General features: G+C 39.5%; 2 long non-coding RNA genes across 4 annotated transcripts in view; one reads left to right on the top strand and one right to left on the bottom strand.

Moving 5' to 3' along the window:
- Positions 1 to 19,142, bottom strand: part of LOC122172180 (uncharacterized) — a 231,344-nt gene that overhangs the window by 3,275 nt on the left and 208,927 nt on the right. The window contains exon 4 of the long non-coding RNA XR_010588830.1: positions 548 to 622. This is a non-coding gene — a long non-coding RNA (uncharacterized LOC122172180). The remainder of the gene's footprint in view (positions 1 to 547; positions 623 to 19,142) is intronic.
- Positions 1 to 19,142, top strand: part of LOC101948431 (uncharacterized) — a 159,719-nt gene that overhangs the window by 134,923 nt on the left and 5,654 nt on the right. For 2 of the 3 annotated variants that reach the window (XR_010588827.1, XR_010588828.1), the window contains exon 5: positions 18,054 to 18,189. The exons of the other annotated variant lie outside the window; for it this stretch is intronic. This is a non-coding gene — a long non-coding RNA (uncharacterized LOC101948431). The remainder of the gene's footprint in view (positions 1 to 18,053; positions 18,190 to 19,142) is intronic. 3 annotated transcript variants of the gene reach the window in all.

Here is a 19,142-nt window from a genome sequence, read left to right as displayed (position 1 = left end):
ATCACTACTGATTCTGAAGGTTTCATACACATAGCTACAGAGCCATAGAATCCAGACAGCCCATGAACATGCAGTAGAAGCCACTTGAGAATGCATGTGCTAGCTTCTTGGCAGTAAGCGTACACAGGACTAATGGCCAGATTCTTGCTGCTGAGGCTGATTAATCCTGGTAACACCTTGCTTTTACCCAGTGCTTCAAGAGTATATCCTTGAAGAGCTTCAATAATCTACTTCCTTTTCTGGATGTTAAACTCAGATTCTTGCTGTGCTAGGGGCCTAATTCTTCCTAATCCTCCAAAGAAAAAGAAAAGCAATCATAACTTTGGCTACTCCTTTCTTTCAATATCAGAAAAATATAATGTGATTGCTCTGTGGAATCTCAACTCCATGGTCTGAATTCTCAAAATACTCATTTGCCACATCAGATGGCATTACTGTTTCTAGTTTTCATTTGTAAGGGTTAATGACCTGAATCAAAATCCCTCCCCGCTCCCCCCCCCTTTTTTTTTTTTTAGATTCATGGAAAGAACCATATCTTCCCACTTACATTATGCCATACAAAGCCATCTGTTTGCTCAAATACATCCCAGGCGTGTTACTTGTGGATGACTCTTAGCAAGAACTAAAGGAAACAGAACAGAGAAAATTGAATAAAATGTGGATGCAGTATGTTCTTGGATTTGTGAGCTTTGAAACCTACAGTACTCTCAGCCAGTTTAAGACCCTAAATCTGATAGCATATTTTCAGGTTAAAGAAATACTGGACTTTTTCAAATCTGCTGCTATTGCTAGACAGGCAGTAAAATATGAAGTATTGTTGTTAGCGCCTTCCCATACACTTCTTGGGTTCCAAATAAATGAACTAGGTCATGAATTCAGATAAGACAAGTGTTAATTTCTGAGTTAAAACTTTGGTTTGCCTCCATTTCTGGAGATTCTCAAGAGCAAGTTATATAAAATACCAGTGGAAATTATGTAGGCAACAATCCTACAGGTGCAGGGGTTAGCATCAGATCATTTTGTTACAGAACTTTCATCACAATATCTTATATAGTATGTGTGGACCTAAGTATAGATAATGTAATCCTGATTTTCCTATGACTTACACCAGTTTTATGTCAGTATGTGTATCTCCCCTTAAGGGGAGTTACTCCTGCTTTACACTACTGAAACAAGAGAATCAGGCTCTGTAAAATTAGGCCCCTGTTTGTGATCCACTATTAATACATCTGCAGAGCAAAGGGATTCACACAATGAGTAAGGGCAGAAATTTCTCTAAAATTGAGATGCGGAAAAGGAGCTTGAAGTTAGTACTTTCAAGGATTTATTGAATATACTAAAGTCTTTCAGATCTTAAGGAAGTAGTAGTGAAGAAGGGAAAGGTAAGTATCCTCAGCTATACATGTCTGCAAACATGAAGTTAACTTATATGACAATCGTGCAACTTAGTAATGTGCACTGACTAATATCCTTGGTTGAGTCCAATCCCTTCCTAATAAAGCTGGTCAAAAATGTTCATCCTAAATATTTTTTCAACAAAAAATGAGTTTTCAACCAAACTAAAAGTTTTGGTGAAAATATTTCATTTTTTTAACCTAGTCTCTGCCCCCTCCATTCTTCCCCCCACACACACTTTTTCTGGAAAAGGGAGTTAAAAAGTACAACAGTACAAGAAGTTGTTGTGTTCCCTATCAAAAGTTTTTGCAATTTTACAAATATTTTTTGTTTTGAGATTTTTAATCAGAACGTCCAAAGTTTTCCTTTTGGGGGAATGGAGGGGGATTTTTTTGTGACACATGCTGACCGTTTTTTGACCAGCTCTATTGAGTGCTTACTTCCACATGCCATTTCTACCTTAGTTCTCATTCTTGCTCCTTTTGCCATGGTTTAGATGTAAGCGTTACTCCATCTAATGGTGGTAATAAGAAGAAAGGTACAAACCCTAACAAGCAAGGAAAGGCAGAGTTCTAGGATGCTTCCTAACTGTACTCTCATCCTCATGCAGCACATTTCCACTGACCGTTACTGATTCCACAGCATCACAAGGAATTTCTTTTGGCCGCCAGTGGATTAGGGAACACTTTACATAACACGTCTCCCTCCCACACAGAACAACACAAAACATTCATCACAAACTCAGTAAACATTTAGGGTTGACATATGAGACATATCAAGTGTGTCATGTATTTGTGGAGGAAATATGAGGTCATAATTAATGGTTTTGTGTTTTGGTTTCTACCCTTAACTGTAGTGAATATTTTTGCGAGATTATAATTGATTATGATTGCTGTCTCAGTATTAAACTGACAAAAGTTCTCTTTGAATTCATATTTGTTTAATTTATTGTAACAAACTTCCATCCTATTCTGTCAAAGGCTTTCCTTCCTCCAGACTGATGGCTGTATAATCTTGGTGTTTTTATGGTTAATCAAGTTAATTAGATCTATAGCAGCCTGATTTTATGGTAGGACATAGGAAAGTCTATTTTTTATTAGTCTTGTTTGCTTTTTGGATAATCTCATACTTGGGAGAAAGATTCCAGCTTTTTTCTAAGATTTTAGCCAATATCTAACTGTCTGCTGCACTGATAAGTGAAAAGGGGTAATAACTATTGCAGCTCCGGGCATTTTTTCCCAGGATTAAGTAACATGGTAATAAATAGTTTTCTCAAAGTATCAGAAAATATCTTGACTTGGAAGGACTCATCATACATTCTGTGCTGTATTGGGCAAAGCATATGCCTGAGGGCTATACAAAATCTAATTGACAAGACATCAAGACTTGCTGTTCTCCACTAATGATAAATGTTACTGATCCCAGGACCTAGGTCACCTGCATATTGCTTTCCAAAGGGCTTTCATTTTTATAGAAGTGTTTCAAAGGCCTGATGGCCTTTTCATCACAAATCCATATAAAATGCTCTGAATTCTGTCTTCCTAATATTCAGCATCCTGTTGTGTTTATATCCATTACTTCATTATTACTTTTGGTATCTGCTTATTTAAATCCTGTGAAGGACTTTCCATTCTTTTACCATAACTCCATTTCCGGTACCTCTGCTTTAGCCTAAGAAGCCTAAAATTCTTGAGCTCCTTGGACCCTAGCCTATGATGAATTGCTATGACAATTACCTACTCTTTGCAGAGACCTGACTGCTCTTCATTACCTGAAGGTTTACATTTGTGCTATAGTAGAATCCCGCTAAATACACACCCTTGTCTCTCGAATACATTCATTCATTTAGCAGGTTGCTGTCTCTAAAAGAGGATTGCTTATAGTGTTCTGTACTTGAAACAGTTTTGCTTTGATGTACATCAAATATATTCAGTTACATATCCAGTTATCAAACTGGTATTTATTTTATGGTGCTTTATGATTCTTTTCTTAAGTTCAGTACTCCATTGATATTCCTTTAGGGTGAAATTCACTGCTGTGCTGAGGGTTCACACAAGGCCCTATACAAAACTTCAGACCCACAGTAAAAATTTAAGTGGGGTTTAAGTGGTGCACAGGGATGAATTTCACCCTAAACAGGGGTTTCTTATTGGAAGTGACTGTCTTCATGGTAAATATCATAACAATTGATATCTAGCTGTTCATGAGTACGCAACATAATTCCAGTGCTGAATGCTCCAAATATGATGAGCATTTGGTATCATGGTGATATAGTGGTGTGCCCTGTCCCCATTATAAACATGTGTAACTGGCTTGACACTTACACCAGACCTAGTAGCAGTGGGAATTATGTTCTTAGAAAAAGCACAGTTAGGTAATGCTACAATGGCACCAGGGAAACGCAGTTCTTTACAGTGGGTTGGATTCTTTAGCAGTCCTTGTGAATTCCCTTAGTGTTGTATCTTGTCTTAGGCTAAAATTAGTGCACAAAGTGGAACGGCATCAATTATACTCTTGAATAATTTTGTGGCATCTGACTTCTCTAAATCCCTCAAAAAAATTGCACTTGAGTAAGGCTTTTTTTGTTGTTGTTGTTGCGCTTGGGGAGGCACAAATGGTAGAGCCGGCCCTGCCTTTAATCTCCACTTTCCTAATTAATATAACCTAGTTTCCCTATAGTTCTAATGTATGGGACTTTATTTCCTTAGGCCTCTTCTGTGCCTTTTAAAATTATCTGAATTGTTTGTTTCTTATGACTTTATATTGCCCCTTTAATATGGTTCCTAAAAATGTACACTTTAATATGGTGCCAGTCCAAATTTTGTACAGTGCCACAATGATCTATTTTGATTTGGACTCTTTCTACAATCTAGTGTCCCTTTTGCTTTTCTGACTGCTGCTAGATATTGCACTGATGTTTTTAAGTTTCTTCCATTATCACTGGGGTTTAGGGTGCTGAAATTAGTACCTTTGCGAATGTAATGGTACATTCTGGGGCTTAAAGTCGATCCTGAATTTTAAAGTGACTGATCAGCAGGAAACAGTAGAGGGGTCATTGGGCCCCAGAGATGGCTGTTCATACACAGTGTCTGGAGTAGCTTAGGGAAGTTGGCTTCCATGTCTGCTCTGAAGACACCTGACAGTGGGGGGTGGGGGGGGGGAGTACCTGATCACCCTTGAAAAGAAGAATATGATGCTGGAAAGGGAGTTGCAGCCTGCAGGACCTGTCACTATAGGTAAGAAGTGGAAATGTGGCTCTAAGACAAACATTCACAAGCCTCAGAAAAAGTTTGGGTTTGAATCAGTTCAAGGGAGCGCTGAATACCAAGAGATGCAGAGTTATGCTTATTCCTTAGGCAGACTAAATATTTATCTGTATTACTGTTCTTGATCTTGATTATTAAGATTCATTATAGTATGGAAGCATTTGATTATGACCTCCAGGCTTAAGGGTCTCAAAGCTGAGCAACAGCACCTTAGTGTTTTGTGTGACATGATCTGATCGTGAGACTTACAAGAATGAATTTTGTGATTTCTCTTTCAATTAGCACTGGTTCCAGGACTGCATTGGCATCATCAATTATGTTAGTGCTCAAAGAAAATGTTTTAACATGATAAATTATATGCATTAAACTTCTGTTCTTAATTAATTAGTTTTATTCAAAAGAGGGGAAAAATCCATGCCTGCTACATGGAAAATAACAAAATGAGCTGAAAAAAATTATTTTCAAGATTGTGAAAGAAATGATAAATTATGGGAAGTTAAAAAATGTAGATGATTAAAAATATTTGATATTACCCTTTTCAGCCATGCAATTAAAATAAAATAGTGTCAATAGGAAAGAGGTGGTCTTTACCTCATGCTTTAGAGGATCTTCACCCTCAGTAAATAGGTGAAGGATGGTATAATGGCAGAAGAGATGCGCAGTACGGCCCAGATTCTATTTCCACTGAGCTAAGTGGGAGAAGGATGGAGCCCTAAAATATTTCTGAACATTTGTGTAATAGCAGTAGATTTCCACAGTGATGATATCCTGCTCAAAATCAATGATCAACTCTGTGTAAAGCATAACATTTGAATCTGCTGGAGTAGGACAAAGGCAGTACCAGTAATTGCAATTTTTTTTGTATATAAACTAAATTTGCTTCAGTAGTTTTCACAGTCCCTTTTATTCATTTTCTACAAGAGTCAGAGAAATTTTGTTTTCAAGAATGTCAGCAGGAAGAGAAAGCATCATAAATATATATTCCTGACAGAAGTGTTCTTGTGCTTATCTTGAAAGTTCTTGGAGGGATTGGTTATCATCCACTCAAGGAGAAAAAATTCCATGTGATTTAGGTGACTAATCTCACAGTGCAAATAATGAAGAGCCCAGCCTAGAGCAAATCAATACTTCTATCAAAATGAAATTTTGATGAAAAAATAGACACCCCCCCCCAAAAAAAGTAATGACAAATGTTTTCTAGTTTCCAATCATCTGTAGTAAAACTAATAGTTATGAGTGAAAATCATCCCTGTGCAGAAGGCTAGCACAAGGTCTAAACACCACGTACGTCTTTAAGACTGTTCCTCTTCCACATCTTTCCTTTTCCCACCTCCTTGCTCCTGAATTAAAAAAATAAACATGTAACTTACAGAGCTGGGCCAATTTTTCATCAGGTTCATTTGCTTGTCAATTGTGTCCTCATCCTCAACCTTTCATCTCTCTGAGTCTTTAGATTGTAAACACTTCGAAGCAGGGATTTTCTTTTTTCTGTGTTTGTACAGTGCTCTGCTCAATGCGGCCTTTTGCGGATGCCATTGTATAAATATTTAATAATAATAAGTCCCACTTAAGTCCTCAAAATACCTTATGAGGGAGTTAAGTGTTGTATAGACCTTGTGCTGGCCCATTGCAAAGGGATGAATTTCACCCATGATAGACCGTGAGAGCTCAATTCATAGGCCAATCGATATGTTTGCAGTTTGCACAAATGTTTTCTCAAATAATTTCAAACAACAAAGACCTTAGTAAAATCAGATTCAGTCTGATGATAATTCGTGAGCAAAGAATAGTGGCTATGTTCATCACATAAATTATCTATTCTCAGTAGTTAAAGTGGGAAGCTTTAAAACACTCGTTTCACTGCTGAGCCCTGGAATCCTCCTATAAATTTCAATTGGCCCAGCTCCCATTTCAAACCCAATGTTATTTAACAGGAAAGAGTAGGGGAATGATTTAAGAACATCTTGAGACCAAACAAAATTCTTCAAAGAAAAGCCAACGAGACACTGTCAGAAATCTCTTAGTTTGTACTTATCAAATAGGCTGTGCAACAGTGGATTTATCCCTTCCTGTGAAGGCTTACCCAGCACAAGTGAAAGGAAACAATGCTGCTGTCATACAGCAATATCTCAGTTGATCATCAGGCTGGAAAGGAAACAGATAACAGTGGGAAAAGATAATGATGAGGAAGAATAAAAGCAACAGGAATATACACAAGGCTCTATTCCTTGATTTCACACACACGATAGTGAGCAGCTGCTGAGGGATTTGGCTAATAACACCATGATCCCTGCTGAAACTATTCCTGCTGCCACAAGTAACCACTACAAAGAGGCAACGGTCCATGAAAGACAACTCCTGCCTCTACCAATCTGGGAGTCCTTCTCTGTGAATTCCAAGAGCAACCCAGCTGTGCCATGGGCTCTTACGCCTCCAACCTTTTTGGAGTGGTTTAAAAAACTAACACTGCAAGGTGAATCTTGTAGAGTTCAATGTCACTTCTGGCCTCTTACCATGGATTTTACCAGAGGAGGGGACTGATCTGGTGCCATATATTTTACAGATATTCTCTCATTCCTAGGGTACTAACACCACATCTCACAACATCTGAGCACAGGCCAATTCACCAAGCCACCCCAGATGATTAATCCAAATAAGAAAGGAGGAAAGCCTGAGCCTTTTTTGAAGGGAAAAAAACACCCCTTAAAACCTCAATGGAACACACTCGTTAGTTCTTAAATCTGTGGCACTATCACGGGATGAATTCTGGAACTGATGGTTATTACAGAGACCATTCCTGTAATACCAGGAACCGAATTTCACAACAGTAACATTTTTCAGGTACAGCCTAAAATCCTGGCATGCATGCTGGATTCAGTTTTGTTCTTTTTTATTGCTGGTTTTATTTCAGACACTTTGAGGTGCTGTTCACAATCAGACTATTGTCTTCTAATAAAAGGAATAAGAAACAATAACTTTGTCACTTTTGTTGATCTGTTACCAGCAATCTTCTAATGTCAATGAAAGGTAGCCATTATATATCTGTTGTGCTCACATTTATGATGGTACTTGGGCAAGGAACAGACTTATTGTGCATCCATATCTGTATGAAACATTTTTAAACCAATTTGCAGGGTAACCAACGGTGTATGAGATGTATGCCATGAACATTTTGAAGCCAGAGCTGTTCCCAATAGGATATATTACAGACTAATACCCACTTGTGCTTCAGCTTTATTGAATGTAGTTTCTCTTCTGCCATTACTTTACCAGCGTACTGTCTTCAAATCATTTGAAATGCTTCAAAGCTATACATTGCAACTTTTTATTGTAAGTGACATTCTTGGGGGAGGGAGGAGGGAACCCAGCTACCTAGTATTCAAAATGAAAAGCTGGTGCTAGAGTCTCATTTGGGGCTGAATTCTGGGTTTGTCCTCCCCATGCTGACTCTCTCGGTGGACAGAGAGAAAGCAAGGAGTCGTCTTCTACCCACACTGGAATCAGCGAGAATGTTGCAGCAAGCACACTCACAAGTGTTCTAAAGGGGCATGGGCAGCTAGAGAGAGGGCATAGCTAGCCTAACCAAACACCTGGAGTAGCATCAATTGCTACATAACATATTCACCCTAGATCCCATTCAACTTTTCTGTCTGTATCCGCCACATGCCAGGAGAATGGCTTGGGATAAAACCCTTGTCTGACTGCTAAATATCTGCTTGCCACACCCACCCAGCACAGTTCTGAGAGAATAAATCAAGAAAATTGGCCATTTATGCACAATACTTTGTCTCTTTTTTGTATTTATTTGATGGCACCATTTAAAGAACATTAGATCATTACCAATAAATATACTGGATTTTCTGTGTTCTGTGCTCTTTGTGCACATCTTTTTAAACAGTGACAACAGTTGATACTCGTTTAATCTAAGCAAGGGTTACAATTTGCTTGCTCAGAGATGCTCAAAAAGCATAGGCAATAAGAAATTGCTGCCACTGAGACAACTTATTGCCCATGCTAAATTCTGATACAGTCTGATGCCATGTTCTATGCAGATTCTGTCATATTGGGATGCAATACCTGAAGCAATGGCAAAAGCGTTAAGGAAAACCTTCTGAAAGTTAGAGAAAATTCTTGTTTAAAGTTTCAGATACTATAGCTTTATGGCTATGCAACAATGTATAATTGTATTGTTTATTTGTTAAGCACTTGCAGGCTATTGTACCTTTAGATACTGCCTAGGAGTGGAAAATAGGGTTTGTATTGAAGGTTCTGATTTGGTCATCTTGATTGTTTTACGACAATGTGTAAAGCCCACAGCCAAAACTATCTTCCTGGTCTTTATTAGCACTTAATTTGGTCATGATTGGTATGAAGTTTAAAGATACAGTCACAGAGAAGTCACATATTTGCAGGTCAAACTTCTTTATTATTATTTTATAGATAAAGTAATTCAAGATAATTGTTCCCATCTAATACTTTTTAGAATAGACTATTAAGGTTGTTCTTTCTATAGAAAGCAACATGGAACAACAAGATAAAGCAACAGACAGCTCTAACAGCATGGTGAAATATTTTAGAATATTATTCTTTACTATTTGTATTGTGGTAGCACCTGTACCCTAACTAGTGCTCAGGGCCTTATCATGCTAGAGGCACTGAAGACACCTAATTCAAGGACAGTCCCTGACCCCAAAAGCTTACAAAGTATATGTTGAAAGACAGCAGGTGAATAAAACAGACAGAGAAGCACAAGTTAACAGTGAGATGACTATGGCTATTGTAATAAGAGTGGCTTCACCACATGAGCTGCCTAGCCATTGTCAAGTGCTTTGTAGGCATCACGGCATCGGTGAGATTTAAAACAGCATAATGTGGTGCTTTGCAGATTTTTATAGGGAGCTGCTCCCATGCATAAGGGTAGACAGGGAAGAAAGGGGGAAGGTGCTTCAATACTATGGTGGTTTTATTCTCAAAGCAGGTAGTACTTCATTTTCACAAATATTTTCAGAGACCATGCAAAGAGCATCCCAAGATAGATAGGAATAGTGGACTCTTGTTTGTGCCCTAAGTGATGTCTGACTGGTTTTGCTTCTGTAACCTAGGCAGTAAAATCGTTTGATATTCTGCAATAACACTAGTGCGTTGGTTTCTAAATTCCAAGGGGATTAAGCTAGAAGAATTTCCACGTAACTTGCACAGAAGGGCTGTATTACCTGCTTCTTGAAAGCAGGTGACATTACAGTACTTCAACGCTTCTGGCTATCATGCTTATTAGCAGGGGCAAGATCAAAAGGGAACCAAAAAAAAGAGAGAAAGGAGAAACTCACAAAAAAAGAACAAGTTTATGTTGATGAACAAACAACAAAATAATATTTTTGACCACTTAGAAGCTCCTGGCTCAAGACAACAGACACTCTCACTATTATCTACTTAGAGCAGGGATAGGATTAATAATTTTTTTAATCAGCACTTGATGAACAACATACAAATAATTTACAAGCTAAGTGCATGCTAGCAGAAAACATTTGGCAAACCAACTATAGGGTGCATCCTCTAACAAACAGGGCCAGAGCATGGAACACACAGATGATCTCCATGTGTCTTTAACAGTGTCTCTCAGATGGAGTGCATGATTCTGATAGATATGAACCCACAACAGTGGAAGAACCAGCAGAAAACTGGTGATAAATATAGATGACAGGCTAAAACTACTATGAAAATCCAATCCATCATTATCAACATTCCAAACAGCCCCCTGTTTGCAGGTAGCAATGTTTCCCCTCCCCTCTCCTCCTTCCCCCTCCCCTCAGACATACACACCATAACATAAAAGGAATGCCATTCCTAGCTAAAGACTTATCTTGCAACATGCTAAGGGCTCCCAGCTCCACACTCGGCCCTTCACAGGATCAGGACCTAAGCCAGTAAGAACTATGGTAACTCTTCTCAATTGGGCCACTCTTAAAAAGCAGCTCAGATTCTGCTGTATCTGATCACATGCTTGCTGTGTGGTAACAATAAAATCCTCTTCAGTTCTGCTCCTGTTTGTAACACTTCAGTTTAATGCAAAAAGATTTTCATCAGTTCAGATGTTGAGCTATAAAAACAAGAACTGAAAAGGTACAACTTGAAAGTGGTGTTTGGACTATTTTAAAAGGTTAGAGGACCTATGGATTTCAGTGTTTCTTTTATATTTGTTTTCAGATGATACAAGTGCTCCACCAGGGTTTATCTGCTGGTACTTTATTGACAGGACTTGTCAGGCCACAAGAGATTCTTGTAGGTAAAAAGCATAGTTTGAGATCAAAGCATTATCTGATTCTTCTCAGAATTCTTGTCAGCTAGCCACCAGCTCTCAGAATGACCATCCGTGTGCAGTCAAGTGGTATATAAAAAAAAATGGCCCGGATACGAATCCTTTTTATGGGCCTTGTATTATCTGCAGATAATCTACACATAAAGACAACAGATGTTTTAAGAATTCCAGCTCATTCCAGCAAAAAGGCCAGCAGATTAGCTGGATCATCCTAGTTGGGGTTTTTCCCCAGCACCGGGGTAGCCAGAGAATGATGTACTACAGCTGTCCGTGGCTGGAGGCTGACCACTTGAGGTACATCTGCACAACAAACAAACAAAAACCCACAACCCACCGCAGCGAGTCTGAGCCCAGGTCAACTGACTCAGCCCTGCGGCACAAGCCCTGTCCGCTTAATAATAGCAGCGTAGCTCTGTCTTGGGCTAGAGTCCAGACTCTGAAACCCAGCAAGTAACGAGGGTGTAAGAGTCTCAGCATCAGCCCAAGCCAGAACATCTATACCACTATTTTTAGCCGCATAGTCCAACCCCAAGCCCTTGTTTTTACTATGTAGATGGACAATGTGGGAACATATCCACGCAGGGTAATTAAAACAGCTCCCCAGCTACTTTAATCTATTCAGAGTCTGGGTATGGTGTAGATGAGGCCCCGGAATCAGGAAATTGTGGCCAGCTCTATTGACCTCCTACTCCAAGATGCATCTGGCTTCCAGTGGGCAGATGTGATAATCTGGGCCACAATAACTGTGGTCTTGTCTACATGGTGCTTTAGTCTGCAACAGAGGAGTATACGTTTCTGTGCATATTTGCATGGCATGCACTTACTGGCATGTGCACAGTAAAAATTTCCTTGTGCACAATAACATAGTCCCATTTCAAATTACATTAATGTACAGTAGAGAGCTTTTAGTGCACACCAGCAGGGTCTACACAGGCCAGTTACAGCATGACACACAAGCGGACTCGAATTTTCACCCCTCCAGAGTGGGCTAAAGCACCATGTTGACAAGTCTTGTGAAATACAAAGAGTCAAGGTGGGTGAGGTAATGTCTTTTATTGGACCAACTTCTGTTGGTGACAGAGACAAGCTTTTGAACTACACAGAGCTCTTCTTGAGGTCTAACATTTGGCACCACAATCCATATAGACTCAGCCTTTAAAGCTAGAGGGGACCATCGTGATAATCTACTGACCTCCTGCACATTGCAGGCCATAGAATCTCATATGCACACCCCAATTGCTGTAATAGGCCCAGAACCTCTAATGCAGTCTGACATGATTTTCATAGGTTCTGAGTACTTGCAGCTCCCTTTGACTTCATTGAGAGCCATAGGTAATCATCACCTGAGAAAGTCGAACCACTTTTGTTAGGGTGGCTTCATATGGATTTAGGTGCTTTGCTTTAAGCTCCCAGAATTGAAACTGTGGGCCTGAACATCTATGAGGTAAAATCTTTAAGATTATAGAAATGACTGCCGTATTGAAAAAGGAAATCCCTTTTAAAAAAAATATAACTATAGGAAATGAGTGCTAATTTTTAATTCTACAGGCAGATGAGTTCAAAAAGGGCTTTGCAGAAAGCTTGTTAAAATAATTTATAAATCACGTTGAACTATGGTATCTGTGTAGAGTTTGCTACTTGTCTTATGCAATAGGATGATATATTGACTGCTTTTAAAGCAGTCAGGAAGCAGAGTGTCACTCAGTCACTTTATATGAGACCATGCCCGCACTCCTTGTGTTACTGTAGACCACTATCATTCTGAAGTTATGGCCTAAATATTTTTAATGTGTTGATTTTTCCAAGGCTAAGAAACTAAGTAAAAACAAAGCTCTGAGAGCTAGTCTGGATTTCCACCAGGTAAAGCAGAATTTGACTCATGGTCCCTGCTTCAAAGATCTTACAATTTAAGGTCTCATTATAGCATTGCTCTGCACAGAGGGACCCAAATTAATTTCAGGAGGAGTTACATATATGAAACCGAGGGTAGTTTTGAACCCTAAATAGTCTACATTCTACCTTGAATTTGATTAATTTAACTAAATAAATTAAGAGAGACTCTTAGGCCTGTGAGTATCAGTCAGCTGCAGGGGGACACCTGAAGGGATCACATGGCAGAATCCGCACCTATACCTAAACCTAAGTGTAATCAGACTGCATATTGAAATAGCAGTCAGTGTGCTTTAAGAAAACAAATCTACAGAATATTAATGTAAAAAACTGCATTACAGTATTTTTATAGATGAAAATTTAACTACTACCCCAGTGAGGGTGATACTAGATCAAACCACCAAGAAAAGTAGTATATTCTCCATCTCTTCAAATCAAGACTGAATGCCTCTCTGGAACATATGCTTTTAGCCAAACATTAATTATGCTTTAGTCAAACACAAGTTATTGGGCTCAACACAAGCGTAACCGGGTGAAATTAATAGCCTGTGATCTATAGGAGGTCAGACTAGATTATCTAACAGTCTCTTCTAGCCTTAGACTCACCTGTAATGATTATGGTTACAATGTTAACAAACCAAGCATCTCTCAAGTTTAAAAAAAAAGAGGAAGGATGGTGGTTACAGCACAGCGCTAAGAAGACAAGAGATTTGGGGTCTATTCTTAGTGCTCTCTTGACTTCTGCTGTAATTTGGGGCAAGTAATTTAATCTCTCTGATGCAATTTCCTTATCTGTAGAAGGGGGAAATAACACTTATCCATCTCACAAAGATGACTGAAATGTGACTAAAAGCCCAATCTAACGGCCACTGAAATCAATGAGACTTTCCATTGACTTCAATGAGTGCTGGATGAGACCCTCCACAAAAACAGAACCTTTTTACTCAGCTTCTCTCATTATTCCTGAGTATACGTGGGGTTCTAGCTATTCCTCTGAGTGATAAATATAAGCTGTTGCTAATTTTATTCCTCTTAGCTCTGCAGAGTCAAGAGAGCTATGCATGAGTGAGCTGGATTTTACTCCTTGTGTGTGTCATCAACAGCATATTTGGCATGGCTAAATCTGCCCTCAGCTGCACCTATGATGCTGTGTTGCATAAACATAAATGAAGACAGAATTAAGCCTGCAGAAGCTTTTTACTGGCGATGATGCATAAGCCAGAAAAAACCCAGGATGACTCTCAGCTCACAGACAGAGGTTAGAGCAAGCTGTTAGGAAAAAAGGATTTTTTTCCCCTTGGAAATTGAACAATTCTGATATAGAAGTAATTTGGGACAAAAACCCTAGAATTTCATGGTGCCACCTTTTCAGTGCCAAACATCATTTTAACATCTCTGAAGTGTTTTGACATGCTCAGATAGCAGGCAGGCAGGAACAAATGGGTTCTGTTCTCAGGAAATTGTCAAAGAGCTGTGGGATGAAATCCTAATTCCCACACTGAAATAAACTCCAAGGGTTCCATGCATTTAGTCCATGTATGCTACTGCTCTTCATATTCTGCAGTAGCTGGACATGGCCTTGGGGACTTCTTTTCATTTTGGGAATTTGGATTCTGCCCTGTAGCTCTTTAGGAATTTCATAAGAGCCACCACCTGTTTATTCAGACGTGCTCACTTTCCCCAATATTGGACCAATATATATTAGAGACTGAATGCTCGGCCATGTCTCAACTTAGCTATGGAATAGTTAAAATACACATTTTCTAGTGTCTGAGCAATCCACATAAAAGACTGCAAAGCACGTGCAGGCATACCCAGCCAGATTCAGCTTGTTCCTCTCCTATGCCATGCTGGGGCAGTGCAGATGTGCACTGAGAACCCATTGGGTATCTCTCTATAATGCCTACGTGTCCTCTCTCTTTGGTGTGCTGAGGAGACCTGAAAGAGAGGACTATTTGAAGAGGTGAGGTCTGCTGTATGAGGTCCACTGCTGTTTTTGCCATCCCTCATCCTTGTACAACAGAAATGCTTTAAGTCCCTCTATGCCAATTCAAGTTGCCTTAGTTGCTCAGACTTAAAAAAAATGAAGAATCAAAATCAATCAATCAATCTATCAGTGGTTCTCAACCCGTGGCCTCCTTGAGGCGCAGTCAGCACACAGCTGAGGCCCATCTGACATCCTCAGGGCCATACAGGTAGTGTATGTATATAAAATATTGTGTGGATGCGGCCCACATAACACATAGATTGTTGCATATGCAGCCCACAGTGGTAAATAGGTTGAGAACCATTGATTACACTGGTCTACAATTTTTGAGAAGTCGTCTGCTTCAGAGATAAAATGTGCTATTTCTTATGTACTTTGATGTGCTGAATTCAAATATGACAATTAAAACAACTGATTGGCTACTGTTTAAGATATTTAAGTTTTTACATTTTAGGTCTATGTATATTGTGTAGATAGTAGAGTTTTAATCATAAATTGTAAACCTAGGTCTTTTCATGTGTTTATGGTTGCTTTACATGATAATATTTCACCTGTCCTGTTTATGTAACACTTTAAAAATCAGCAAAAGGGTTATATAAATAAAATTTATTATGAAACAAAAGGCAAAAACCGATTATGTACATAGTTTAGTCCTATTCAGTGTCTACTCTGCGCTTCTTGCCTTGTCTCTTGTATTCATTAAATGGAGCATCTCTTGTCACTGTCCAGCAATAGTCTGCAAGCATTGATGGGCTCCATTTGCCCTGATAGCGTTTCTCCATTGTTGCAATGTCCTGGTGAAATCGCTCGCCGTGCTTGTCGCTCACTGCTCCGCAGTTCGGTGGGAAAAAAATCTAGATGAGAGTGCAAAAAATGTATCTTTAGTGACATGTTGCAACCAAGGCTTTTGTATGCCTTGAGGAGGTTTTCCAACAACAACCTGTAGTTGTCTGCCTTGTTGTTTCCGAGAAAATTTATTGCCACTAACTGGAAGGCTTTCCGTGCCGTCTTTTCCTTGCCACGCAGTGCATGGTCAAATGCATCATCTCGAAGAAGTTCACGAATCTGAGGACAAACAAAGACACCTTCCTTTATCTTAGCTTCACTTAACCTTGGAAATTTTCCACGGAGGTACTTGAAAGCTGCTTGTGTTTTGTCAATGGCCTTGACAAAGTTCTTCATCAGACCCAGCTTGATGTGTAAGGGTGGTAACAAAATCTTCCTTGATTCAACAAGTGGTGGATGTTGAACACTTTTCCTCCCAGGCTCCAATGACTGTCGGAGTGGCCAATCTTTCTTGATGTAGTGGGAATCTCTTGCACGACTATCCCATTCGCAGAGAAAACAGCAGTACTTTGTGTATCCAGTCTGCAGACCAAGCAAGAGAGCAACAACCTTCAAATCGCCACAAAGCTGCCACTGATGTTGGTCATAGTTAATGCACCTCAAAAGTTGTTTCATGTTGTCATAGGTTTCCTTCATATGGAGTGCATGACCAACTGGAATTGATGGCAAAACATTGCCATTATGCAGTAAAACAGCTTTAAGACTCGTCTTCGATTAATCAATGAACAGTCTCCACTCATCTGGATCGTGAACGATGTTGAGGGCTGCCATCACACCATGGATGTTGTTGCAGGCTACAAGATCACCTTCCATGAAGAAGAATGGGACAAGATCCTTTTGACGGTCACGGAACATGGAAACCCTAACATCACCTGCCAGGAGATTCCACTGCTGTAGTCTGGAGCCCAACAGCTCTGCCTTACTCTTGGGTAGTTCCAAATCCCTGACAAGGTCATTCAGTTCACCTTGTGTTATGAGGTGTGGTTCAGAGGAGGAGGATGGGAGAAAATGTGCGTGCTGTGACATTGATGGTTCAGGACCAGAAGTTTCATCCTCTTCCTCGTCAGACTCAAGTGAGAATGATTCTGGTGCATCAGGAGCCGGCAGTCCTTCTCCATGGGGTACTGGGCGTATAGCTGATGGAATGTTTGGATAATGCACAGTCCACTTTTTCTTCTTTGACACACCTTTCCCAACTGGAGGCACCATGCAGAAGTAACAATTGCTGGCATGATCTCTTGGCTGTCTCCAAATCATTGGCACTGCAAAAGGCATAGATTTCCTTTTCCTGTTCAACCACTGGCGAAGATTTGTTGCACAAGTGTTGCAGCATATGTGTGGGGCCCACCTCTTGTCCTGATCTCCAATTTTGCAGCCAAAAATAAAAGGTGATAGGCTTTTTTAACCATAGTGGTTATACTGCGCTTTTGTGATGCAAAAGTCTCTTCACCACAAACATAGCAGAAGTTATCTGCCCTGTTTACACAAGTACGAGGCATCTCTGCTCACTTTGGCTAAATAGAAATGTGCCCCTTTGCAAAATCAAACACTGACAAATAAGAGAGCACGACCCTGTATGATTTCTAGAGCTGATATAGGGCAATTTGTTCAGCAGAGTGATGTAAGCTTCGTTATGATTGCATCATCCATGACTTCTAGGAATAACATGATGCAGTTCATATCATGTATGACGCAATACCAGCTTCAGATTGCATCATTCATTGTTTTGCCTAAAAAGCAAGTACTGTCCAAACCCAGTCATAGATTCATTCATAAAGCCAGTCAGAGATGTATTTTAGTCATTTCTGGTTTAAATTGAGATCTCTTCCCTTTATAACTCACGTATCCTCCACCATTCCCAAGTCAAGGGTCGTATATACTGACCCAATAGCATACCTTGAAAACTAGAGCCAATCAACAATTTTAAGCATCATTTTCTTTCTCAGTGACCCAGAATTAGTAAAGTTTGACTACGTTTATTTCAGAAGCATTTTGGCTATAGAGCAGTGTTATATGTATCTATATTGCTGGAAGAGAGCATTACCTTAAAGAATCACATGGCTGGTTGAAAAGATTACTCAAGTACTTCTTTCCTTCAGCTTGATCCTTTGCTAACTTTTCCTCATGACACGTTTCTAATATCTATCGAGGCATTTCTAACATACCCATCTTGGTAGTATCTAGATATTGGATCAAGAGTGTTAGTCTGTCAGTGCCTCTTTGTATGTACTGTAAGGGTTACATTAAGGAGCAATTTTAAACTTTACTGTTGTATGCTTCCTTTCTTTATTTGAAAAATAGCTAGTCCCTCCTTTCACTGTTAGTTTGATGATATGTTCTCCATTCCTTTCAGGGTGCAGAAACTGAAAGGAATTATCCGTTCTATTATAGTTACTACTTACATCAAATCTTCCAGAGCTTCATTTGTCACAAATTATTTCACTGCAGGACTGTGTTCATGCTGCCACTCAGTGGTAGCAAAGAGATAGGTAAGTTAGAAAAGTACATGTTAATATTTCAGGCCAATTTTTTGACATGGGTTCCTAAGACATACACCATATGCCCATTTTCTGAATGTCTGAACATTTCCCCACAAAAATCACATAAGGCTAAATGCTGTTCTGATTTACATAAGGCATAAATCAGGAGTAACTCACTGAAGTCTGTGAAATTACTCAAGATTTGCACTGGTGAATTTGGCCTTATATATTTCTTTCAGGGCTTAATTAACAAAGTCACAGCACATAACAAACAGAACAAACAGCACATCCTCCCAGAGATACACAGCAGACATCTGAAACAAATTCTGCTCTCATTTTCACTGGTGTAAATCCAGAGTTATTCCATTGGCTTCATTGGAGTTATTCAAGGCCTACAGTGGTGTGTGAGAGAGCTGAATTTAGCTATTTGGGGTCTGTTGTAGGGGCATCAGAACATTTTTTGTCTTTTTGTAAGTCTGACCCATGCAGCAAGTCAAGAGACTCTTAGAACTTTCACCTTCTGTTGAACTTATACATGTCTGTCAGGGCTGTATCAGCGTCAGTCACAACTCCATTGCAGTGGCATATCTAGAAATCAAAATGCAACTGAAACTGTTGCTCTCAAGCAGAGAGGCAGCAGGCAGCTGGCAGGCACGTGTAATTAAATTCCTGGCACACATTGTAGGTTTTTATACTTTTCCTTTGGTCAGAAGATATTTAAGTGTGCAGATTCTCTAAACCCTCTGCATGGTCTTTTAAAGTGTCGTTGCATATTTGCAGGTCACTGCACATTTTGACTGATGATTGTCCATTTAGAAATTAATTCCTTAACTGTTTCAAAAATTCCAATATCAAACTACAGATGACATGGGCAACTCCTCAGTGATTTCAGTATTCTCCTTCCAAAACAAAGGAATACCAGCTGGGCTCTACATATAGCTGGAATGTTCCTATTCACTCCA

This window comes from Chrysemys picta, chromosome 6, assembly GCF_011386835.1.
Source record: "Chrysemys picta bellii isolate R12L10 chromosome 6, ASM1138683v2, whole genome shotgun sequence".
NCBI lineage: Eukaryota > Metazoa > Chordata > Testudines > Emydidae > Chrysemys > Chrysemys picta.
The sequence above is the reverse complement of the archived record's forward strand: the minus strand, read 5'-3'. Positions and strand labels throughout refer to the sequence as shown.